General features: G+C 40.3%; 2 long non-coding RNA genes and 1 pseudogene across 2 annotated transcripts in view; 2 read left to right on the forward strand and 1 right to left on the reverse strand.

Annotated features, from left to right (window-relative positions):
- The window catches only part of LOC122495578, a 120,441-nt gene that overhangs the window by 85,913 nt on the left and 7,339 nt on the right, over positions 1 to 27,189 (forward strand). The window lies entirely within an intron of this gene.
- Positions 4,164 to 4,875, reverse strand: LOC122495577 (annotated as a pseudogene).
- LOC122495580 lies at positions 6,001 to 26,790 on the forward strand. Its single transcript, XR_006300499.1, has 2 exons — positions 6,001 to 6,095; positions 24,231 to 26,790. It is a non-coding gene; the product is annotated as an uncharacterized LOC122495580 (long non-coding RNA).

Below are 27,189 nucleotides of genomic sequence, written 5' to 3' on the forward strand. Positions count from 1 at the left end.
CACTTTTGCCCAACTTCTCGACTTGTCTCTATAAAGTAAGACTGATTTGGTAGGTACAGAAGGCCCAGCCACTCACTTCCCTTTGAAATATGCAGGAGTTCCCTTTAATTGGAATTGAAATCAAAGAGTTAAGAGGGTTAGGAAAAGGTCGAACTTAAGTGGAAGGAAACTAACATCGTCATTCTGGGTGACATCTTTGAACATCTCAATCAGCAGAGGCCTTCAAGTTGTCAACGTAGTACATACAAGTGGAAAAAAATAATTAGTAATCTGGTATAACAAAGATATACTTGAATGCAAGTAGAGGGAATGCTAAAAATTCTTTCATTAGATTATTAAATTGATTTATATTTATTGTCGAAAATAGGTATTTTTAACTCTTAGTTTCTCAGAAACTAACGCTGTAGATTCGGTAATTTGGTGTCTCTAATATTTCTTTGGGTGATAGAATCGTATAGGCGTGGAAACAATCTCTTCAGCAGTGCATATAAACATCCAAAAAAGAACAGGGGAAATCTTGGTTGAAAGAGTTGGGGGTTTTCAGGATTATGTTTTTAAGTGCAAGACAGAATTGATTTTGTATATCCCCAGTCATCTAATGGTGGAATATATGTTTCTAGACTTATATACTTATATTCATACATTATATATATCTATATTTCTGAAGCTAAGAAATTCTGGATTTTTTAAGTACTTTTATTTTTTGAAAGTATATTCACATAGTTCAGTATTCAACAGTTACAAACATTGAAAAGCTCTCCCTTCGTTCTGTGTCCCAGATACCACATCCTGTCTTCAGATGTTATCTTTTGCTTGTGTGTCCTCACAGAGCTATTTTGCTCGTGTTCCAGTAGATATATAAACTTAAATATTTTCTTTTGTTACCCAACAGTAGCATACTTCATGCAGTACTCTGTACCTTCACGTGTTTTTTATATTAAAAAAAACATGTGTATATTTTTTTGTGTATGTTTTCTTTGCAGGAAGAGCCTCATTACTCTTTTATATGATGGCATGTGGGTAAATATTAATTTACCTAGTCCTTCATTCAGCTTCTGCCAGTGAATTACAATTTGATGTTTACTGTATAACTGCTGACCTATGTCTTCTACTACAATTACTTATCCTTGCTTACATTGCTTTTCATGTTCTCCGGAGGCCATTATTCTTCTTGTCAGTTGTTTACTTTCTATTTATCTATCACTAATTTTTCCCTAAACTCTCCACCTCTCGAAACAGTCACGTCTCCCATTGTCTATGAGTTTCTTTCTCCTTCTTCTCTGTCTCTCTTGCTCTCTCTCTGTCTTAGACATCCTCTCTGGAGCCCTCCCCTCTGCTCCTGACGAACTAGCTGTTTTCTGGCTTGTGGTACAGCTGTCTCATCATAGACACTTCCTTCCCCTTTAACCTGGGAATTCCCTTATGTGCTCACCTCTGTTGAGCACCTTATGTCCTGGATGCAGTGTCTTTTTCTATGTTTACTCTCATGATTGGGTACAGTGCATTCTTCCGGGGCTTCCCAAGAAAGGGCACATGGAAAGTGAAAATTTTGAGAAATTGTTTATTAGTATTCTCCAGAGAAACAGAACCAATAGGAAGTGTGTGTGTGTGTGTGTGTGTGTGTATAAAGAGATTTGTTTTAAGAAACTGGCTCACCTGATGATGGAGACTAGTAAGTCCAAGTTCCAAGGCAGGCTAGATAAGAGACTCAGAGAAGAGTTAATGCTGCAGTCCAAGTACAAGCTTTGTCAGGCTGAAGACCCAGGAAGGAGCCAAGATTGTAGTTCCAGTCTAAAAGCCAGCCATTTGCTGCGGAATTCCCTTTTGCTCAGGGGAGGTCAGTGTTTTGTTCTATTCAGATCATCAACTGATTGGATGAGGCCCACCTGAATGATCCAAGGCTACCTGATTTACTCAGAGTGCACTGATTTAACTTTTAAACTCTCTTCACAGAAATACCCAGAATAATGTTTGACCATATATCTGGGCACTGTGGACCAACCAAGCTGACATATAAAATTAACTGTCACAGACACCTAAAATTTGTTTTTATTCTACCTGCAACCTGTTTAATAACTAAGTATACAATTCTAAGCTGCAAATTCTTTTTCCTCACAATATTGGAGATATTTCCATAATGGCTTCTGGCTTGCCGTGTTCCTCCTTAGAAGTCTGATACCATTTTGATTCTTTTTTTTTTTTTTTTTTTTTTTTTTTTTTAGTTTAAACTTTGTAAGCTTTTAGGATCTTCTCTTTTCCCCACTGGTCTCTTTAGTCTCATTATTTTATATACATCAGACCTTGATCCGGGCCTCCTTCACTCTCTGTACTGGGCATCATTGGGCCCTTTCAAATCTGAATGCTTGTGTCCTTCATTTATGAGCAATTTTCTTAAAATGATTTCCTTCTTTCTATTTTCTCCATTCTATTTTTCTGAAATTCTTAAAGTTTGAATGTTGACTCTCTCAAACTAATCTTTTTTTTTCACTTTTTTCTTCTCTAATCCATTTCCTTTAGTACTAGTTTTTAGACTCTTTGTCTACGTTATCATCAATCTCTTTACCAGGCATTCCCTTTGTATATCATATTTTTAAACTCTAGCATCTCCTTATTGTTTGTAAAGTAATACTCCTTTTTTATTGCATACTGTTTTAGAAATTCAATACCTTATCTCTCTAAAGATACAAGTCATAGGGGTGGGTTGTCTATGGTTTTTTATTTTTTTATTTTTTTAACTAAAATAGCATTTATTCAGCCTCTTATGCCAAAATGTTTTGTGCATATACCACTATAATTAGCATACTCTGTATAACAAGCAAAATTGTACATCAAATTGTATTTCATGTTACCTGATTATTTAAAAATGTAAAGTGAAATGGTTGATCAATTCCTTTTAACATTACCAGTAAATAATTCAGCAGTAGATATGGGGCACAAAGCCTTAGTAAAATATGACACAAGAAGAACAAAAATGTAATTTTCACTTAATTTATCATAATTTGTTGTGAATATACAGAGACAAGTTTTTTTTTAATATTGTGTTTACAAACATTCTGGCAATAGCTTTATGTAACAAGACATAGCATACCAGGCCTGCCACTCAACTTTTTTTATGGTTAAGTCTCAGCTTCACTATAAATCTGTTTAAAAAGAAAAAATATCTTGGCAAGAATGCTGTTAAACATAGTAAAGAATTTAAGATAGCAAGAATACAGAGGTAATAAAAGCCAAACATTGCAGCCTAAACAAAATTCATACAAAAATATAAGAACTGTCACTGGTTACATAAAATTTTGCTGACTGGCTAAAACTTAATTAGTACAAAACATGCATTTTAGAATCTTTAGCTAACAAGTTCAAAAAATACCAGGGTCTATTTGAAATGATTCCTCTCCAAAGCCAAAGGGTAGGCAAAATTAGTTCAAATGTTATAACACATTCTAATGCTAAAAAAAAATTCAGTGTTGTTGAAGGAGAGGTAAATTCCAGAACTTTGGAGGCTCTGTCGGGCTGCAAAGGGCTGTTTCTCTGGTTCACTTAAAGCAGCAAATAAAAGAGCCCAGAATGTCAAAGGGCAAGACTGCCGCACCGGGCTCTGGCCCCCCACCCCCATGCTTCAAGGCATGCCGTTCTGCTAGCTAACGAGAAAGCAAAGCAGCCCCCTCCACCCTAAAACATCCTTCCCCAGGTAAATAAAAGTATATAAGGAGGGGGAAACTAAAATATTCTCATCTACAGAGTAAGGATTTTGAAATACCAATCTATTCCCTGTTTCAAAAATGTTAACTGGAGTCATCTGGTCATTTCTAATTATATCGTAATGATGTATCCAGATTCTATTTCTGTGGATTTATCACTAGATACCTCTAGTCAACAGTATCAACTTTATTCCCAAATATCTTAACCACTAACACACTTGTTGTGTATCATCTGCCAGAATGGTGAAGCATTAGAAGAGAGGAAAAAAAAAAAATATTCGAGCAGCAGGCAACAATATGGCCCTTCCACACAGTAGCCTCTGAATGGCTACTGAATAGTCCAGGAATAATTCCAAAAACAAGAAAATTCGTGCATTTTAGTAATTATGTCATAATGTTCACAGTTGAAATTTCCTTAGACATTGCAGTTTCTTTACAAGGGAATCTTGATTTTTCTTAATGTTCCTATGAGTCAAGACTTGAACTAGTAGCTTTCTTTTTCCTCTTCTTACGGTTTCTTATGCTTCTTTTTTGTTTCTTGTTACTTTTTCTCCTTCACTCCTTTTCTTCTTTTTTGCTTGTACCCTCCTCAATCTAATCTCACTCTGATAAGGACTCTGATGATAAAGGCTTATCTTCAGGATACATCTTTATTTTTTCCATGAGTCCTCTCATGTCCTTTTCTTTCTCAGCTGTGTCCTTAGACTTATTTTTTAAACTATCCTTACTGTCTGCTTCAGTCGCTGACATGGAGTTCTCAGATTTATGTGAATGGTTCTCTTTTTCCCTTATTTTTTATCCTCATCTTCAGAATCTGAAGATCTGCTAGGAGAGTCAGAGCTTAATGAAGAAGAAGATGAATACCTACCAGATTTTTTTCTTTTCTTTTTTCTTTGTTTTTTTTTGTTTTTTTTTTTTTTTGGATGAGCCCTTTGTCCCCCTGACAATTTCTCTGTGTTTTTCTATTTATTTCTTCCAGTTCTCATTCATTTTTTTCTTCACATTCAGCCAATGCCTTGGAGCCTTTCTTTTTCTTTTCTGGTTGTTCTTTCCCTTCTTCCCAGGGAGGCCTTGGTGAATTCAGGCCATCTTGAATCGTTGACCCTGAAGACTGGTTCAGACCCCTGGATCTGGGCATTGCCATTGGGTGCATATAGGCCACCCGATTGTCCCATTTCCCCAGGTGCAGGACTGAGGGTATGGTCAGACACCAAGAGAGATCAGACCAGAGATGTTTATGGGTTGTTTGTTTTGTTTTAGATGTTTTTGGTCTCTTTCCTATTTTTTTCTTTTTCCTTTTTTTTTTTTTCATGTCTGCTTTGGCATTTCATGCTTGTGGCTTTCCTCTAATATCTGCTGACCCTTGACTACTGATCATATTTATACGTGATTGGAATAGTTGCATGGGTGCTTATTGTCCAGTAGGCTTCTCTGAAAGGTAACCTGGCTACGTTATTTCAGTGGGCAGAACTTCATCATCTGTAGGACTTTGGCCCGAAGGAAAAACCCTCCATTCTCCTGTTTAGCAGATATAAGCTTAAAGTATAGCATTCTAGGACTCAAATAAGGAAAAGGAGAGAGGAGTTTTATAATTCAGAACAGAGCCTTTCACTTATTCTTCTAGTATATAATACAGCAGCACCCACATCTATGTCTTCTTGTGTCCATGAGTCCAGAATCTATCTGGTTCAACCTCTTCACAAAGAATAAAGCTCCCAGCTTGTCCGAAGTTGGAGGAAGGTAATGTCATTACCCTGCAGTCACCCTGTGGCACAGGGGAGGGGAGGGGAGGGAGATCTGGGAACCCAGGGAGTTCTTTTTTTTTTTTTTAATTTTTTTTTTAATTTTTTTTCAACGTTTATTTATTTTTGGGACAGAGAGAGACAGAGCATGAACGGGGGAGGGGCAGAGAGAGAGGGAGACACAGAATCGGAAACAGGCTCCAGGCTCTGAGCCATCAGCCCAGAGCCCGACGCGGGGCTCGAACTCATGGACAGCGAGATCATGACCTGGCTGAAGTCGGACGCTTAACCTACTGCGCCACCCAGGCGCCCCCCCCCCCCAGGGAGTTCTTAATCACACTTCAAGTATTTCTTCAGTCTCAGCTGGATCTGCATCACCCTACTTTTCAGAGTTACCAGTGGCTTAATTTCTCAAGCTTTTCTGCAGTTATATGCTTGATTCTGTTTGAATCCTGGCTTCTCCCAACACAAGGTGACGTTTCAACTTTCTCTGGACTGCCGAAGCACTTGTCACTGTGTCTCTGCTTTCTTGCTTCTAATTTTTTTTTCTGTTGTTTCCTCTTTAGGTTACATTTTTACTGGTGGATGTATCATCCTGTCCTTTGGAGATCCTTTCATTATAATGTGACTGCTGTTTTTGGAGGGAGACTATTCAGTAAGTCACTTTAAGTTCTGTTAAGTGGTAGAAAAAACTCCACGTGCAGGATCCATGGAGAAGAAGCTGAAGACAGCACGGCCAGACTAGGACAGACTGGCCTCTGAGGACTGGCCCTTTGGCCAAGCCTCTATTTGAGAACGTTGGGAGCTGGGAGGCAGAATTCAAGCATTATGGGCAAGAAAAGCAATTGCACGGCCCCTCTGGGAGAGGGGAGGAGAGATCCAACTCTGCCCAGTGCTATTTTCCAATAGTCAGGCAAACTGATTTAATCAGCGGGGCATGACAGTGGGGCCTGTGGGCCACAGCAGGTCTCATAGAGATAAAGAGGTTTCAGGGAGGTCCCTCGGGTTAGAACAGAAGCTCAGCCAGCAACTCGCTGAACCGTAGGGCATAATCTAGCTTCTGTGGGAGAGGGTAGAGAGTGGGTGGGAAAGTGTCCAGAGTCTCCAGGCATGCCTGAGCCTGCTTAACCCGCCTACGAGTTCTGTGCTGGGGGGGGCAAGAAAATTCTAACCACAATTTTACTGTGTGGTTTATGATTTTACCCCACTTCTGGATAATGCGAGTTGTTGACATCACCCTTAAAGCAGTGATGACAGCTTCCTTTTCTGTGTTTGTTTCCCAAATGCAAAAGGACCTTATTACCTCAGGGCAAGCCCTCAGGCTGGGGTCTGCCACTGCTGGTTGCAGATCCTGCTCTGGAATTTTCATTGCTCTGGGAGAGAGAGAGAAAGTCTCAGTCCGCGGACCCAGTAGCCTGGGCCAGTCCTGCAGAATCTGGGATGGGGTCCAGTCAAAAGCAATGTGGATCTTGGTGGGCTTAATTATGTACAGGGCAGTACACTCGATTACAGTGGAGGGCGCTGTTCCGTCTAGCGTGTTCAGTCCTAAACTGCCATTCAGATGCATGTCTATGCGGCTTCCTCATGAAGGAACTGCTGTGTTAGGCCTTCATCGCCGACCAGGGACTGCTTTTGGTTGCTCTGGTGCCACGGACAAAGTCAGAGGGGAGAAATAAATCAGCATGGGTGTGGTGATTGGTTAGAAGACAGGTATTGAGGCTGCGCCTGGGTGGCTCAGTTGGTTAAGCATCCTACCTCAGCTCAGGTCATGATCTCACGTTTCAGGGGTTCGAGCCCTGTGTTGGGCTTTGTGCTGACAGCTCAGAGCCTGGAGCCTGCTTTGGATTCTGTCTCCCTCTGCCCTACCACTCATGTGCTCGCTCACTCGCTCTCTCTGTCTCTCTCTCTCAAAATAAATAAATAAATAAACATTAAAAATATTTTTTAATAATAACAAACAAAGAAGATAGGTATGGAGAGGAGTTTGTGGGAATTGGGGGTTTAGGACAAGCTGACCTAAAGGAAGGTAATAAAATACCTCAAATAGCAGCCTCTCTTTTTTTTTTTCTTTTTCTTTTTTTAATGTTTATATCTGAGAGAGAGACAGAGAGAACTCACAGGCAGGGGAGGGGTAGAGAGAGGAGACACAGAATCCAAAGCAGACTCTCTATCAGCACAGAGCCCGACGTGGGGCTTGAACTCATGGACGAGTGAGATCGTGACCTGAGCCGAAGTCAGACACTTAACCGATGAAGCCACCCAGGAGCCCCAAATAGCTGCCTCTCTTATCTTCATGTCTAAAGCAATCAGGACTAAATCCTTTCTCTATTCAGTGTCCCTTATTTTATTATCTTCTTTTAAATCTCCGCACTTTGGTGACATGATTTTTTTAAAAATAGAGACACAGATGCTCTTTATTCCTCTGAATGAAAGGAATGAGATTGCATTGATAGCAACAGAAAAATTTTTAAAGAAAAATTTTATATATCCCTTAACATAGAGAGGCAAAACAAAACAAAACTTAAATTCAGCTAATGAGCATATGTTACTTTAATAATTATGTTTTGGGGCGCCTGGGTGGCGCAGTCGGTTAGGCGTCCGACTTCAGCCAGGTCACGATCTCGTAGTCCGTGAGTTCGAGCCCCGCGTCGGGCTCTGGGCTGATGGCTCAGAGCCTGGAGCCTGTTTCCGATTCTGTGTCTCCCTCTCTCTCTGCCCCTCCCCCGTTCATGCTCTGTCTCTCTCTGTCCCAAAAATAAATAAAAAACATTGAAAAAAAATTTTTTTTAAATAATTATGTTTTTCTAAGATATTTAGGGAAGAATAGAATACTGCACTCATATAATACTTATTTTTTTAACTTTTAAAATAATACTTATCTTTTTAAGGCACAATCACAGAACATACTGGGGTTAAATATGTGAAGATATTATGGGGAACCATTCTAAAGGATGGTAATTTTTACATTTTTTTGTAATTCTTATACTTTTAAATTTCCCCTAGAAAAAATATAGCTTAACTTTTAAAAAGTAAAAAAAAAAAAGAAAGAAAAATTCCCTTATTTAGCCATAAAAGCAGAATGGAATGAGATATTTACAGCCTTGTGGCCACCAGGAAGACATAATATGAACCAAATGCAGAAACGCTTACCTCTTTCGTGTGTTTTGTCTTCTTACCCTTTTTCTTGTTTGCATTTATCTAATCATTGATTCAAAATCATGTGCTATGCATATTCTATGTTCAACATCCTTACGTTCTGGAATTTTAATGGTGAACCAAAACACGGGTCCCTATTCTCCTGATCCTGACCTGTGGTGATGGTGGATTTGGACTAATGGATAGATGTTAATCAGTTATCACACATTCCAAAATAAATGTGCAGTGATACCTATGATCCCACCTGAGGAAACAGGGGATACAGGGAGCAAGAGGGTAAATGACACCATAGTCCATAACAGAAAGTGGGGATCCAGTTAGAGCAGGAAGTGAGAATTTACTGAACAGATATATTTTAGGCTTCTGGTTTGGGACCAGGCATAGAACTACTGGGAGCTTTCAGCTTTTGCACTTAAAGATTTGACTCTGAAAGTCATCATCAGTAGATGAATGATCTTTGATCGTGATTAGTGACCCTAATCTTCAGTATTATATTTCCTTAAGTCTTCACTCACCTTTTTCAATCAATTTTGGTGCTCAGAGCTTTATTCTTTCTGGATCTGTGAAAATCCGTCATATGTCTGGCTATGATGGTGTTATTTCACTACCTCTCAACCCTTGTATCTTTGCACATGCTCAGCATATTTTTCAAAATTCTAGAGTATAAACTAGAATGTCATAGAATGTCAAAGAACTCTGAATAGCTTTTTTTGTCTATCATGGAAATTTACTGGTTTATTTTTTTTTCTGAATTAAGATGTCTGATGCCTTTAGTGTGCAGAGAGCAATACATAATAATTTGTAGTAATTTAGAAGTTCAAGAATAAGCAGGAAGAAGGGCTAGAGGTAGTAGAGAAAGGCTGATAGTGTTATCTTCATTTAATAGGGGTGAAATAAGGTAAATGAGAAGTTAAGTGAATTTATAAAGGTTATATCATAAATTACTGGCAAAGGTGGTATTCAAACCCATTTTTTTTTTTTTACTCTAAATCCTATGCTTTTTCTGTAGTGTACCTAAATCAGTATTTGGAAATACATTTATATTGTGTTTTAGGTTTATGGAGGTTTATCCAAGAATGCATTTATTTCAACCTATCTCTGAAGTTAGATTTTGACAAGATTTCCCAATGTACTTTTCCCACTCTATTAAACTTTCTTTATGTGGTCATAAAATTTTAAGTTGCTGACTTAAAGTTTTACACTTGATGTGCAAATAGGTATTTGCAGGACGAGTAAAATTTCTGAAATAACATTAAGGTACTAACCACTGATGCTAGACATTTCCAAATAGTTGAATTATATTTAGACCAGAAGATGGCATAAGAGCTATAGCAATGGAAAATTACACACAACAGCTTGTGGACTTTCTTAAAGGATTGCATTATAAACTAGTATATATGTTATGTAATTATTTTTTTTCTGATAAAAGAAAGCATTTTTTATCCTGTGAAAATTTATTCTTCCTTTTAAATTACATAATGACTCCAGAAAAACATGTAACTCAAACACACACACACGCACACACACACACACACACGCGCACACACACACACACACACACACACACAAATCAAAATTAAAACCACTTAAACCTCATAATTCAGAAACAACTATGACTAACACATTAAACACCTGGGGGATAGGGGTGACGTGCATGCCTTAGAGGGCTATGTTTTTATGCCTGGGGTCCAAGTTCTATGTGTTTAGGGTCAGTTCTCCTATGGAGGATCAGAGTTTATGCCTGGAAAGGCACGATTCATATCCTGAAGACCTGAATCAATTCTAAAAATACAAATTTCATATACAGAGTGCTGGTTCCCTGCATGTATAGCTAGGTTCCATGTTTGCAGATTGATATTCCATTTTTGGAGACAGATATTCTATATATGGAGTTCTTATTTTCATGTCAAAGAAACCAGATTCTATTCTTGGTGAATGATATCCCAGGTATGGAGTGACAGATCCTATTGTTATAGGGCCAGTTTCCTTGCTTGGGAATTAGGACAAACACACAGTACCAGGTTCCAGGCCTGGGAGACCAGGATCCATGTTTTACTTGAACATGGGTTTCACTTAAAGGATTTGGGTCTGGGGAACTTGGGTAGCTCAGCTGGTTAAGTGTCCAACTTCGGCTCCGGTCACTATCACACAGTTCGTGGGTTCAAGCCCCACGTCGGGCTCTGTGCTGACAGCTCGGAGCCTGTAGCCTGCTTCGGATTCTGTGTCTCCCTCTCTCTCTGCCCCTCTCCTGTTCATGCTCTGTCTATCTCTGTATCTCAACAATAAGTAAATATTTAAAAAATGTTTTTAAAGGATTTGGGACCGATCAAGGAAATAGGTATGATTATGAGAAGTAACACACAACAAGCTTATCGTACAGTGCTTGGACAGAGTTGTATGAGAGGAGAATGTCCCTCATAGCATGAGTCCATTCAGAGACTTATGGTGAGTGTGTGACCATTCAGAAAGGGATGAAGGTAAAGGAATTCCTAGGAGAGAGGGAGATAAAAGTGGGAGCTTTTAAGTCTAGAGGATATTGCTCAACAGCATGGCAGGGAATCTCTGGGTCACAGAGCTCCAAAGGGCAGTGGTAGCTTGGGATCTTATAAACATAAGGCTCTATCTCATCAATGACCAGCAGATCTGAGTGTAGTTTCATAAGGTCTGTAAAGAAGACAGTCTCTAAATGGCTAAAATTCTGCTTGTTTGGGTTATTTTTATATGTAATATATCTAATGTTTTATATATATATAATTATATATATTATATATAATGTAATATATATAATATACCATATAATATACAATAATATATAATATATACATATAATATATATAATGTAATATATATTTTATATATATAAAGTTGTGTATAATGTCTGTGGGCTTCTGAGTTGACAGCCTGTAGTGAAGAATAAGCAATTTAGGAACAAATGCAGAGAGGCCATTTTGGCTTATTTACATAATATGGCATATAACTAAAATCCAAGTACTATGTCTGGGTTGCCACTTTCCACACTGGTAAGACCATGTTCCATGTTTGAAGAAAGACATAGACATAGATAGATAGAAAGAGATTTGGACATAGAGTGCCAGATTCCTTGCTTGTAAATGCCAGGATTCATATCTTGTAGAGTATTTTGAGACTGAACTGCCCAGTATCATGGGGAGTGCCAGGTTCCACATTTGTAAGATCAGGTTATATGCTTGGAGATTGAGCTTCCACATACAGTTTGCCAAGGGTCAAGCGTCATGAAATATGCATGGAATTTGAAATTCTGGAAGTGCCAAGTTCTATGCCTGTAGGGTTCCATATTTGGAGGTTAGGATTCCACACATGGAATTTCATGTTCTGTGCCTGGAGGCAGTTCTTTAAAGGGAGGACTAGGTTCAGTGCCTGGGGAGCTATCTCTCCATACTCAGAAATCCAGGTTTTACCCATTGATGGCTGCTTTGAAACATAGATAATCAAATTCCATGTCTAGAGTTAATTATCAAGACTGAAAGAACTTGTGTCATGCTAAGAAGTCTAGATTCAGTATTTCAGGTCCAGTTGAGTAAATTCCACTCTTGATGGATTAGATACTATTTCTTTAGGTTCAGGTTTCACTCCCAAGAGGTTATGTTCCAAGCCTAAAAAAAAAGAGAGATCTCAAACAGATAGGAGGCCATGCTTTGCCTAGAAGGCCTAATTCCATGGCTAGAAGGCCCTGATCCACCAATAGAAGCCCAGATTCCACACTGAGAAGAAGTGATTCTATGGCTGGAAAAGCAGGATTCACATTTGGATAGACTTCCCATGCCTATAAAGTTAGATTATCTACTTAGAGTGTAAGGATCAATGTTTGAAGAACTACATTCAACACTTAGAGGGCCAAAGTTTATCCTCTGAGGGCTAAGTTCCTCAAGGAAGCTTAGATGCCAAGACAGTAAGAATGAGTCTTATATGGAGAACCAAATTTTATGTGTGGAAAGGCATGATACACACCTAGAACGAAATCAATGACCAGAAGCTTATCTTTCACACATGAAGTACTAGGTTCCAAGCCTGGGAGACCTAGGTCCTTATAGTATCAAATTCTATGACTCAAATGTCAGGTATGAAGGCTGGATTACCACATTCCACACTTGTAAAACTATGTTTTGTGCTTCAAGAATGAGATTCCACAGATGGAGCATCAATTTCCATTCCAGTAAGGCCAGGCTTTATGCTTAATATTGAGATTTCAAAGGTGAAGTATCAAGTTTGCTGCCTAGAAAATCAGGTTCCATATCTTGAAAAGTCAATCTCTGTATCTGGAATGCCAGATTTCTCACATTAAGACAGTGTTCCGTGCTTGAGGATTGGGATTTCACACATGGAATATCAGACTTGGTGCTTGTAAGGCTGAGGTGCATTCTTAGAGATTGAGTTCCCACATATGCACTGTCATATTCCATGCTTGTAGGGTCAGGTTCTACACTTGATGACAGATTTTCCACCCATGGGATGTCGTGTCCTTTGCTTGTAAGGCTAATTTCTCTATTCAGATATTGAAATTCCATACATTGAGTGTCAGTTTCCATACTCACAGGGTTGGGTTCTAGACATCAAAATTCCATACATGATGTGATAGGTAGCTTAAGAAATTAGGCTCCATGACTTGGCAAGCTGAAGTCTACGATTAAAATATGAGGTTCCATGTCTGGAGTGTAAGACTCCTCACATGTCAGGTCAAATTCCATATTAGTAGATTGAAATTCTAACATGGAACTCCATGATCCACGATGCATTTTTTGTCTCCTAACAAGAAGTGACAGTGTCCGTGACTGTTAATCCAATTTCTATTTATGGAGACTGAGTTTCCACACATACAGAACCAGGTTCTCTGCTAATAGTTCCAAATTCCATGCATGGAGATTAAGATAACACACATGGTGTGTTACCATGCTTATAGGTTCAGATTCATGCTTAAAGATGGATATTTCAAATGTGGTACTCCAGATTGCATGCTTTTAGAGCCAGGTTCCACATACAGAGATTGAAATTCCCCAATGGAGCGTCATATTCCATGCTTGGAGATTGAGATCCATACATGGTATGCCAGGTATTATGTCTGGAATCAATGTTCCATCTTTTGTAGAGTCAAGGTCTGTGATTGAAACACCAGGTTCCATGACTGGAGTTCTGAGTTGCAAACATATCAAGTCATGTTCTATGTTCGTAACTTGAGGTTTCACAAACTGAAATCCAAGTACCCTGTTTGAAGGGTTATATCCAAAAGAGACAGCATGAAGATTCCATACTTGGTGTGTCAGGTTCCATACGTGGAGATTAATATTACATACATGGAGTTCCAGATTTCATGCCTGGAAGACCAGGTTCTATGATTTAAGGAGTGTAGGTCAATGAGTGACAAGCAAATGTAAATGCTGGAACCCATACTTCTGTGGCCAAAGTCTACATTTGGAGGTTGAAATCCACACGTGGAGTGCCACATTCCATCATTGTTGGTCCATGTTCCATACATGAATGTTATATTCTACACATAGGGAGAAAGGTGACAAGCTTTAGGTCCATATTTCACATAAAGATACAAATCTTTAAAATCTATTTGAATAGTAACAAGTTCCATGCTGGAAGACAAGTTTGCATGTCTTGGAAATATAAATTTGAACAGTGAAAGCCCATGTTCCTTGTTTGGGTTACAGATTTCAAATATATGAAGCCAAGTTAAATGTTTGGAGATTAAGATTCCATACATTGAATGACAAGTTGAAAGCTTTCAGGGACAGGTCCAATGTCAAGATTGAAGTTTCACAGATGGAGCATCAGGTCTCATTCTTTTGGGGGCTAGACTCCATGTGTAGAGATTGATAATCCACATGTGAGGTTCCAGGTTCCATGCTGTAAGGCCTGGTTCTGTGTTTGGTGATTGAAATTCTATGCACAAAATGCTATTTTCCATGCTTTTAGGGCCAAGTCCATGTTTGGATATTGAGAATATATGTGTGTATTTAATGTTCCATGCCTGAGGTTAAAGGTTCCTTGCCTTGGAAAGCCAACAGCCATAACTCGCATCCATGTCCAATGTCTGTAATGCCAAGTTTCACCCATAGAAGACTGTTCTGTGCTTGCAGTTTGAAATTATGTGTATGGAGTGCTTGATTCCACGTTATTAAGACCAGATGAATTTCTTGTAGATCTAGGTTCTGCATATGAAATGCTAGTCTCCATTCTAGTTGAGCGAAGTGCCATGCATAGAGTTAGAGATTTCAGGCATGAAATGCCAAGTGCCACGGATATGGAATCCAGTTTTTGCTTGGAGATTGAGATTCTATGCATAGAGTGTCAGTATCATGTATATAGAGTCTGGCGCCATGTTTAATGATCGAGATTCCAGAAACGGAGTACTAGTTGGCATGATTTGAAGGCTAGGTTGAATATTGAGATTTCACACATGGAATGACAAGTTAAATTGTTCTTGGGCCAGATGCCATGTGTGGAGATCGAGGCTCCACATATGATGGGAGATGCTAAGCTTGTACAGTCAATTAAAATGTTTAGAAATTGCAGTATTAAATATGTACTGAAAAATATTATGCATAGTTTCATGTATTGTAGTGTTAACCTCTGTGACTTAAATGCCTTGAGGGCTAGGTTCATGTCTTGAGAGCCAGGTTCAGTGCATGTAAGGCGGTGCTGTGTCTCATGCATGGGGATTGGGATTCTACACATATAACACTGGAAGTGCTTGTAGATACATGTTCCATCAGTGCGTGTGTGATTATACATTGGAGTGCCGGGTTCCATGCTTAGAAATAAAGATTTATCACAGGAAGTGTGAGGTCCTTTGTTTGTAGTGCCAGGTTTTATGCTCAGGGATTCAAATTACACAAATAATATATATCACGTTCTATGCTTACAGTGTGGAGATTGAAACTCCTTATGGTATATTAGTTTGCTTGGACTGCTGTAACAAAATACTATCAACTGGATGTCTTAAACAATAGAAAGGTATTATCTCACAGTTCTAGAGGTTAAAAGTCCAAGATAAAGGTGCTAGAAAATGTGCTTTCTGGTGAGGCCTCTCTTCCTGGCTTGCAGATAGTAACCTTCTTGCTATATCCCCACATGGTCTTCCTTCCCTCTGTGCACACACCAAGAGAGTGATCTCTGATGCCTCTTTATCTTTGTATAATAACATCAGTCCTATTGGATTAGGGCCTCAGCCTTATGACTTCATTTCACCTTAATTACCTCCCTAAAGGTGCTATCTTCAAATAAGTCACACTGAGGGGTAGGACTTCTAGACATGAACTTGTGAGGGTGCAATTCAGTCCATAACGCATAGTGTGGCAGATACAGTGCCTCAGAGATCAGTTTCCTTGTTTTGGAGGGCCAATGCCTATGGCTGAAATGCCAATTTCCATGTCTGGAATATGAGGCTTCAAACATGTCTGGCCATGTTTCATTCTTATAATCCATACCTCCAGTGCCAATGTCCATGATTATAGGTCCAGGTTCCATGCTTGGAAATCAAGCATGAAATGCTAGTTTCTGTACTTGTAGGGCCATATTCTACCTCCTGGATGTTGAGATTCCACACATAGAGTTTCAAGTTCCTTGACAGGAAAACCAAATTCTATATATAGAGAGCCAAAATCTATGACAGAAATACAGATTGGGCACCCAGATCCACACCCTGAGGTTGTTCATGTTTGGAGATTGAGAATCCACACATGTGATGCCATTCTCCATGCTTTTAAGGCTTTGCTACATTGACATTAAGATTACTAACGTGGGGTTCCAGTATCCATGACTAGATCAGTTTGCAAGTTTTGACAAGCCCATGTGGATGGCTGAAATACAAGGTTATATATTTTTAGTGTCATGTTCCACACTTGAGCCAAGTTCCATGCTTTGAGATCGATATTCCACACATGAAGTGCTAAGTTCCAAGCCTATAGAGCCTAGTTTTTATGCATGAAATTCAAAGGTCTATATATGGCAGACTGGGTTCTATGCTTTCTGGGTCAGTTTTCATGTTTGGATGTTGAGCATGCATTCACTGAGAATGAAATTCCATACCTGGGCAACACGAGATCATGTCTTACAAGGACAACTTCTATGACTTATATACCAGATTCCAACTTTACCACATTCATCACAGTAAGTCCATGGAGATTCAGATTCCACACATGGAATGCCAAGTTGCATGTTTGTAGAGCCTGGTACCATGACTGGAGATTGTACTTCTATATATGAAATGACAGAGGTTTCATACTCTGAGTTTGAGATTCCATAAATGGAGTGTCAGCTTTCATGCTTGTAGTGCTGAGTTCCATGTTGCAAACTGAGGTCACATACGTGTAGTGCAAAGTTCCATGACAGGTCACCAGGTTCCTAGTACAGTCAACATCTATGCCTATTCCCAGGGGCCACATGCAGAAGTCCAAATTCCACACATAGAAGACCAAATTCTATGCCTAGAGAATCAAGATTCACATTTTGTACTAGTTTTCTGTAACTGGAAAGTCCAATTCCATAATTAGACGTCTAAGTTCCCTGACCAAAAGGCTACATTCTATACCTGGAGGGCCAGATTTCATGGTCAGAGTGTTAGTTTTCACTGGAATTCCAACTACATACCTGTAAGGCTGTGTCTCATGTGGAAAATCAGAGTTTATGCCTGGAAAGGCAACATAAAAGTTTTAAATCAACATCCAAAACATCAGATTCCAGAGTTGGTTTGTCAGATTCCATTCCTCTAGACTCATGTTCTACACAGAGTTCCTTATTTGTAGGGTGAAATCCTATGTTTAGGGCCAGGTTTCACAACCAGATGACCATGGTTCATGCCAGGAAGGCTGGGTTATGTGCCTAGAAGTCGGGCCTCATGCCTGGTGTGCCAGCCTCCCTGGATATACTATATAGTTCCAAGTACAAAGGCAGGTTACATGGCTGTAGGGTCATATCTGGAAGACCAGATCTCATACATGGTAGGATGGAATTCAGGCCTGGAAGTGCTGAATCCATGTTTGGAGGGCATATTCCATGATTGCAGGCAACTTTCCACTTCCACACTGGAGGGACACAATCAAAGCATGGGACCAAGTTTCAGGCCTGGGGGTAAAGGGCGGGGAGGGCTCATTCCATGCCTGTAGGGCTACATTCCATGCCTTAAGAGCCAGGTTCCTATTAAAGAAGAGCCATGCTTTTCCAAGCCTAGAAGACCAAGTCCAAAGCCTAAATGTTCCAGTTGCATGGCTGGAAGGCCAGAGTCCCTGTGCCAAAAGTAGGCATTCCAGCCCTCACTGTGCTGGGAAAAAGGATTTACCTTCGGATTTATTATTCCAACAACGGCCATTCTAATTGTCAGGTTGAGACTGTCTTCTGACATAACCCAACAATAAGCAGAAAAATTATGAGGCTTGCCAAGAGTTTTAATGCAGTGGCATGGTTTAAGAAAATGCTTCTACTGAATAAATTTATTTGAAGGGACAATGAGAGACATAAATCAAATATTTTGGTTTGCACACTTAATAGTCATGATTGTTCAACTTAGTATTTATAACGGCAATTCCTGCATACTAATTAAGACTATACCTGAATTGTATCATTTTGTTCCATGGGATAGCCCAATTTGACAGATTAACTGTAGCACAGAGAGTTTTACTGGTGTTCCCCAAAACGCCTAGCTGGATACAGTAGAGGAGGAATATGAGCTCTGCTACATTTTATGTATTTTAGATTATAATGGGCTCTGTTGTTTTGAATGAACCAAAACAAGAAGTAGTTAGTGTCAATTCCCTGGCTGCACAACCGGACGCAGCTATCTCTGTGGTATGATACACAAAACCTACATTTTGAACCGCAAAATAACCTTACAAAATAGCCTTTGTATAAGAAAGAAATGGTATATCAACTCCAATAACTTCCTTATAGCAATAAAAAAAAACACCCAAGTTTCATTCAACTTCAGAGGCATAAATATATGGCATGCACACCGTGTGATATTCATAATTAGTTCTTATAAAGCAATGTTCATCCCTGAAGCATTTTATGAAATTAACTAATTAATCTTCACCATATCCTTTGGAGAGAGATAACTGTACTCTGTCTGCAAAGAGCCTCTGCCATGGGACTGAAAATGCTTTATGAATATTATATACAGTGATAAGCAGGCTCTAGGCACTTCAGACACACACAAGCTGACATTGAGGATATTAGGATTCACTCATTCACTAAGCAAATATTTATGTAGTGTCATTACTAGAAATCTCTAACTGGGGGACTGATGTCCTCAGGAGGTAAGATATTGTCTGACTGGCGGAATGCAGCGGAGATTGTGAGTGTGCGATGTTCTCTTTAGAAAAGACAACAAATCCCTATTGACGTCTTTGCCCCAGATACAGAATTGGTCTTACGAGGGCAGTTCCCCAAAGTGCAGAGACTTCCTCTTCCTTCCGTTCACATTTCTTACCCTGTAGAGTTGATTTCTGGTTTGGCTACAGAACATGGATTGCCTTGAACTTGTCACGCAGCCTCCAGTGCTTGCACGTCTTAGTCAGCGTAGCTAATGACTGATCACTGCTTCCTTTCCAGGCCTGTTCTAGTCTCCAGCACCACTCACAACTCTCAGCTACAGTCTGGAAAGAAGGAAGCATTCCTAGTCCAGAAATCTAAGGTTCAGCATTCAGTCTTCTGTGAGTCTAGCACTGAATGTTCGTCTAGTAACACTTTTTGAAAACTAGGTTTGTGTCTTGGATGAGGTTCCTGAGAAACAGACTCTGAAAGGGGACACTGGTACAAGTGATTTATGGAGGGAATGTTCTTGGGAGGAGCCAGGCAGGGAATGAGAAAATCAGGACAGCACGAGAGTTGGAAGTATGGTTTAAGAAGTCTGGTTTCTGCCTCATCTACTTACCACTGGGGTTGCAATTCTCCTCCCAGAGGCAAGGGAGCTGGGCTAGTATATGGCCAAATAAGTCAGTCATTGGATATGAGCCACCTTCAAAGAGGGACCAGGTCCATAACTGGGATATCTCTAAGTGAGGTGGCACTCATCAGCCTTGCAAAAAAGTTTGTCAGGAGTCAACACCCCAGGACCTGGGGTATCCACCCCCAGGACTGGTGTGGGAAAGGGGATCTGGGCAGAGCACCAGCAACTTCCTTGGCAGTCTCCTTGTACCACTCAGATCTACTTATTTCTTGCATTAAGTTTTCATGGTATACTCACAGCTCTTTCTGGCTTCTGTTTACTCATAATTTCTGTGTAAACCTCCAAAAGGAGCCTTATTAAGACAAACAATACCCTACTGCTGTTAGTACAGATGAAGAAACCGAAACTCATTATCTAACACCCTCCTTTACTACTCTTCAATATTTCTCTCATCCTCAGCTCATAATTTTGATGGTCTAGGTGGCTTGCCTGGGGGCACCTGGATGGCTCAGTTGGTTGAGTGTCTGCCTCTTGATTGGGGTTTAGGTCATGATCTCACAGTCCTGAGATCAAGCCTTGTGTTGGGCTCCATGCTGAGCGTGGAGCCCGTTTAAGATTCTTTCTTTCAAATCATAAGAAACTCTTAAATACAGACAACAGACTGAGGGTTGCTGGATGGGAGGTGGGTGAGGGGATGGATTAAATGGGTGATGGGCATTAAGGAGGGCACTGGGTTCATATGTAAGAGGGTTCAACTCCTGAAGCTGAGACTACACTGTATGTTAACTAACTTGAATTTCAATAAAATTTAAACAAAAAAGATTCTCTCTCTCTCTCTCTCTCTCCCTCTGCCCCTCTCTCCACTGCCCCTCTCCCCAGCTCTTTCTCTTTCTCTCTCTCTCTCTAAAATTAAAAACTTTTAATTTAAAGAAAATAAAAAAATAAACATATTAGGTGGCTTGCCTGGTAGCTAACCTACACCCACATTTCCAAATGCTCTAAGCCTCTGATTACCCTTCCCTAATCAGATCATAGTTGTTATATTTGCCCATTTGAATTAAAATCGGGCATAGGACTACATACCTAGAGATGTTCGAAGACATGTGTGCCAAGTATATTTCTCCCTGCTTCTCATATAATTAATACCAGTCCTACCTCCTCAGTCATTTCTTTGCCTGCTGGTCTGTTGGAACAATAATCCCAAGTAAACAGGTGGTAGCCAGAGACTTTTCTTTAGTGAGACTTTAACTGTGTTCTTCGGTGGGAATATTACCTTTCTGGGAATGAGGATCTCTGTTCCACAGAGCCTAAACTTACAGAGGTGGGAAACATAAATTTTCCAAGAGGGTGATTGGGAATGATAGTGACCAGTCATTCCTAGGTTCTAAGACTAAGTTCTAAGAGTAAGGTGTATTATATCTACTAGGGATACAATACCATATAATAGATGCTGATATACAATCACAGGTTTGTTTTTTGTTTTTGTTTTTGTTTCTGTGTCTGTAAATTTGTAAGCTGGCATGTTGTAGGGGCAGTGGAGCCCATTATCATGTGTCCACTGCTACACTTCCTTTGTTGTAAAGTGACTCTCTTGTCCCAAGTCAATGTTATATAAGATCCCATAAAGAGAAATCCTATTCTTTTGGTTGATACTGGTTGATACACTGTGGGAAGGAAAAGTAAAACTGTACTCCTACCTCAGGATGAATTTCTGTCCTTTTTAGGGTAGAAAGGATTTATGTAATCAACTTGCTACCAACTGTCTGATTTCCTTAAGAGATGATGTCATATCGGATGCTCAGGATTTCTCTTTCTTATTGGGAGGTCAGATATTCAGTAGTGGTATTAGCTAGATCAGATCTGGTGTACTTTTTGAACAATGCATAGCCTCAATGTTTGCAACTATGGCTACTCCATTGACGGGCCCATTGCAGAAGCACAGAAGTAGATAAGGACAGACACTGATAGGTAAATAATCCTGTCCACTTGGTACTTCTTCTGCACTGGATGCTTTCCAGGGGGTTACGTTAATGTAGAATACAAAGATATTCACACTTTGTGCCCCTTCCCCCAGGTTATATTACATACCTCTTTCCTAGACCTCCTTGTCCCCAATCTTCTCATCCTGTTTCTTCCAGGACTCTGACCAATCAGCCAAGCCTTTACTACTGCCCATGATTCTATGTACATTCTTAATTCAGGCCATTTTTCTTTCTACACAAAGTATGAGGTTCTCTGCACAAAAGTTCTATCCCTTGGGAAGATCTTATCTCACCACTGTCTTTCAGAGCCACCCCTGCCTCATCAGTCCATTTTCAACTTGTAGAACATACTGAGCTAAACTCTCTGTGAACCAAGCCTGGGCTTTTTCCTCCTCCATCATCTGATCTCAGGGAGCCCCAGAAGGGGGCTCAGCATATGGGGTATGGATCATCTGTTCTTGTATATTACTCTTGCCTTCTGGGAATGACTAAAATCAATCTCAGATATTCCACCTTCACTTTATAATGGATTTCTATTGATCATATGACATAGTGAGTCTGACAGGATTCAGCTCATGATAGATAATTCTGGCTGGATGGTCATTTAATGTTCCATCATCAGAAGCTCAGTATTTACTAGGGTCCATGAAACATGCCAAAAATTGCTTTTCAATTCTTCATATACTTATCTGCTGCAGATAACAACCTTTCCCCAGAACCTTGGGTGTCTATTCTATAATTCTCCTACTGAACCTTGCTAGAAACTCCACACAGATAGCTATGGTACCATGGAATCTGCTGAGCCATATGGCCCAGTTGGTAGGGTTGCTTGTACTGTAGCCTAGACCTGCCACAAAATCCTTTCTTTCTCTGAATCCCACTCAAAACTGATAGCCTTCATATAACTTGATGAATGAGTTGAAGCTTCCCAAACCCAAAGAAGCCAAGTTAGGATTGTGCTTCTTTCTTAGCTGTAGGAGGGACAAGGTAAGATGACTTGCCCTTTACCATTAAGAAGATGACTGACATGCCCCCATGTCACTAACGCCTCAAAATTTTCCCAATAACAGCCTTCTGATATATTTCAGAGTTTCACTCTCACCCTCTGGAGAATATTTGCCACTTCGTGCTCATTATGTTTAAATAAAGTGATGTCAACAATATAACAGGCCGATATTATGTTCATGGGATATCCGAATGATCCAGGCTCCCTTCAACAATGTTGTAACAGATATCAGAGCAGTTAACTAGCACTGGAGCAAAACCATGAATACATATCCACATGTATCTCACGTATACAACATGTGAATCTGAACAGTTTTATTCCTTCTGTCGATAGCTGGCGAAGGATGCATTTTCTAGATCAATAGCCACATGCCACATACCGGAAGCTATATTGATCTCTGTTATTGATGACAACATTTGGCACAGATGGCTGTTGGGCTAAATTTGTATTGTACACTGTTATCCACTATAATCTATTCAGTTCTTGCAGGGGCCAGTCTGACGGATTATACGAAGATATGATTCCTATAGCCTTTGTCTTTGAAAACGCCACTAATCTCTGCCATTCCATCCAAGGTGTGACATTGGCTTTGGTTTGTTATTTTGGCTTGAAAAGGGAAGCTTCAAGGGATTTTACTTGACCTTTCCTACTCCAGGAGCTCTTTTTCCACAGGTCAAGAAACTAATGTGAAGAGTCTACCACTTACCAAATATGTTCATTCTTATTTTACATTTGAGAATTGGAGAAATGACCACTGGGTGGGTCTGTGGACCTGGTGAACCAACTGTGTAATATACACAGGACAGTTCTCTACTTATCACCTGACTTCCATTCACTGCTGCTGTAATGTGGGGAAGGGCTCGTGATGGCACTTAGTTGTCCAAGTTGAGTGTCAGCTCAGACTTTGTGTCCAGCAGCATCTCAGTGTATAATTTACCAGGAAATATCTGTGGGTCAATTTGGGATAGGACTAAGGAATTACAACTTGGCTGTGGTACTGCAGAGGTCTTTTTATTCATGGGGACTCAGCAGCCTCTCTTTTTATTGAAGAGTTCTTCTGAGAATGGACTCAAGTCTAAATGAAAATTGGACAAGGGATCATGTCTCTCTATTGGACAGTGTGTGTGTGTGTGTGTGTGTGTGTGTGTGTGTGTATGTGTCGTATGTATGTATATGTGTATGTATCTGTGTGTATGTGTGTGCGTATATATATATCTGGCCTCTAAGAATGCTTTGTTTTTATGAGCTATCTTTGTAGATATTTTAAGTAAATTTTAAAGATTGAATTGGCTTTATTAAATGAGTCATGACTCGGGTAGCATCCCATGTAGCAAGTAGAGGGGAGCTCCAAAGGGCTACATAAAAGGTAAAGTCTTCAAAAGTAAAGAGAAAGTGGTGGAAAAAAGGATATTATTAGCAAAAAATCCATTATTTTAGCACGGTTGCCTTTCTTAGGGGAAGAGAAGGGGCCTATCAGTGAATTTCCTAGTGCTGACCAGAAATTCCCATGTTGCCTGGTTAAAGGTCAGATTTCTAGGGCATTGAAACTGCAGTTAGTTTAGGTATTAAGTCTTGGTTTACTGACTGGGGGCCTTAACCTAAGCGATGCCATTTTGGGTCTGTGGCTCTCTTGTTGACACTAAATTCCCCAGGGCTTTACTCATTCTGCATGTTAGAAACCTGTTTTTCCCCTACAAACCTCCTTCCTATTGGTCTCCTCAGACACGGACTGCTTGCCATGCTGTCTGGATGCCAGGACCCAGCCAGCCCGCCTCTGCTCCCAGCAGGCTGGTCTCACCCACCCCTCACTTCTACTCTGCACTGGCAGGAGGTGAGCCTGCCTCTGGAGGGAGTGCAATGGAGTGTACTGGCTCACCTCTCCGTGCTTTGGAACTAATAGCATCATGAAGCCAGAGCCAGCCTGAGATTGTAAGAATCTTTAAAGAAAACACTGTCATTTCATTTCTTCAACCTTGGTGCTTTGGAATACATTTTTATTGCATCTCATTTTGCAACGGAGTATCATTTTCAAGCAGGATTTGTTCCTGTCACGTGAAATGATCAATTTGTCCATTTAGAACTGCAAATCTAGTTATTCATGCTCTGGGTAAGCAAATTAAATTTTTTCTTTGGGATTATTGACAATATCTCATATTCTGAATTCTACTGAGATGTCGAAGAGGAGTTTTTAAGAATCACAATAATTTGCAAAGTGGGTTTGTGACTCTGATGAGGTAACCAGGGAAGGAAGCACATGCGCTGAGGCCCGAAAGAGGCCTTCACATCCCCCTGCCCAGCCCCTGTGGAGCAGACAGTTGCTGTGCTGGGACAAAGATGGGGCTCCAGGAGCAAACTTGTGGAAGAGGGAAAGGCAGGGTCGTGAGGACCTATTGTCCAGGTTGAAACAGGGTCCCAATAAGTGGCTATGAAGATAGTGGGGAGGCACATGTATGGAAGTCCTTGAATGGTAGGCTTCAGTGTATCTTTCCTTCAGCCTTGTTGCTCCAGAGTTAAATCTTCATTAAGTAAATTCGTATTTGGTAATAATGCCATAGGTGATATTATGGATTAGTGCTATTCACACTAATCCTTTCCAGGTCAGAGTCATAGTGGTCTGGCAGACCCCGAATGGAAACTCCTCTGCTCTTATTTATGACGGGTGCCATGATATCATTTCTTAAACATCGTTCGTGATGCGAATAACTTTGAAATATTTCTGATTATAAAATAAGATATAATTAGTATACATTTTTTTAAGCACAAGCACATATTAAGGTAAAAATGAAAGCCATTCGAAGTATTACCACCCAGATGAAATGACCAGAAATATTTTATATTTTGGAAATCTTTCCTCCTACTATCTCTAGGCTTACACACACACACACACACACACACACACACACACATTCAGTCACATTCTCTTTACGTCATGGCATACATTCTGTCATATGTTCAAAATTGTTTTTAACCAGATTTAATGCAATTTTGAATACATTAAAATTTATTGGGCTTACCCCTCTATTCATGAAAGTTTAAGCGGTATAAAAACTAGGGCTCATAAACCATGTTACAGTGAATGTAGAGTGTACATCTATATTGATCCAATTTATATTCTTCCTCAGGTGTTCCCGGACCCACCTGCCCACCAGGCCTGCAGCCGATTTCGCACTGAAACTCAATGCAGAGCAGCACTGCCTTGGCACTGGCCCCATCTCCCAGCTGTGGGGGCTGTCTCGTGCTCCCCCAAAGATAAGGGTCATACAGGAGAGCTTCCGGAAGGGCAGCTGCAGCCCCAACCAGATTCAAAGGGACCCATGGTTCTGACTCCTCCCACCACTTCCCAGCTCAGAGGGAGCAGAGCCCTGGGTCCCTGTTTTGTGGGCGGAGGGACTGACTTCCCAGGGCTGCCTGGATGGACCAGGTAGCACAACCTGGAAGTGCTGTGGTCCCTAATAGCCAGAGGGACAGGTGAGTAGGGGACAGGGTACACTGACTGGGGAAAGACAGAAGATTTGGAAAGATGACAAGTGGATGTCCCCCTTCCTTCCTTTACCCCAGGACGCTTCCCAGGTGCAGTGGGTCTACACAGCCAGACCAGAGAAATGTGGCCTAGCTAGGGACTGGCTTTATTTTCTTGTAACATTGTGGCCACCTCACTAAGTGCCACTTTCTTCTTTCTCCTTTCTTTCTTGCCTGGCTTTCCCTTTTCCATCCCTTTTATGGCTCTGGGATTGAACCTGTCCACAAAGCTTTGCTTCAGACTCTTTTCTAGGCAATCCAGGCTAAGCCATCTTCTTTGTGATGTTGTCCCTTTATCGCCTTAGAGAAAAATGCCTGGGAGTAAACTGCTGGGTTGAAGGGCAGACATAATTTTAACTTGAATAGGAGTTGGCTAACTACCCTCCACAGAGACTTGAATTACTTTACCTCCCTCCCATCAATGGAATGCTAATTTCTCTTTGAGGCAGAAAATGATGGACTGTGAAATGAATTCTTTTTCTCACCTTTAATCTTTTTTGTCTTTTGCTAAAATGAACATTAAATTCATGCTGTTTCTGAAAGAAAAATTCAATAGCTCCAAGCAATTCAGCCTGGGGAAAAGTGTTTAATGGTACATTTTAAACATTTTTTGCTGTTGTTTACCATTTGTTCTCATGCACTACTTCCATGAAAGAAACTAATAGAAAACTCATCTAATTTAAATAGTCCTTTTTTATATGAGGTACTGATTTGCCAAAGTTTAAACTTTAAAAGAGCAGAATAAACATGGCAATTTATCATGTAACAGATTTTTATTCAACAACACTTACTAAGCCACGGCAGTGCATTGGGCGCTTAATATACACAGTGGAAAGTAAGCCAGATACGTTGGCCTCTGCCTTTTTTGAGTGTATGGTCCGCAGACCTGACAATGGGCAGCTTGCATGGTTTGAATTGTCATGGAAGGGCTGCTTGAGGCTTCCCAGAGGAAGTGACCTCTAAACTGAAACCTAAAGAATCAATCGGGGTTGGGGAGGCAAAAGCATGGAGGTCAGGAACTGAAGGAACTCTGTGTGTGTGTGTGTGTGTGTGTGTGTGTATACACAAATACATGTGCATGTGTGTGCATGCATATGTAAGTATATGTGCATATGTATGTACTTATGGGGAGGTCATGGTGGGCTCCTGGGGAGAGATAAAA

Source organism: Prionailurus bengalensis, chromosome F2, assembly GCF_016509475.1.
Source record: "Prionailurus bengalensis isolate Pbe53 chromosome F2, Fcat_Pben_1.1_paternal_pri, whole genome shotgun sequence".
Lineage (NCBI taxonomy): Eukaryota > Metazoa > Chordata > Mammalia > Carnivora > Felidae > Prionailurus > Prionailurus bengalensis.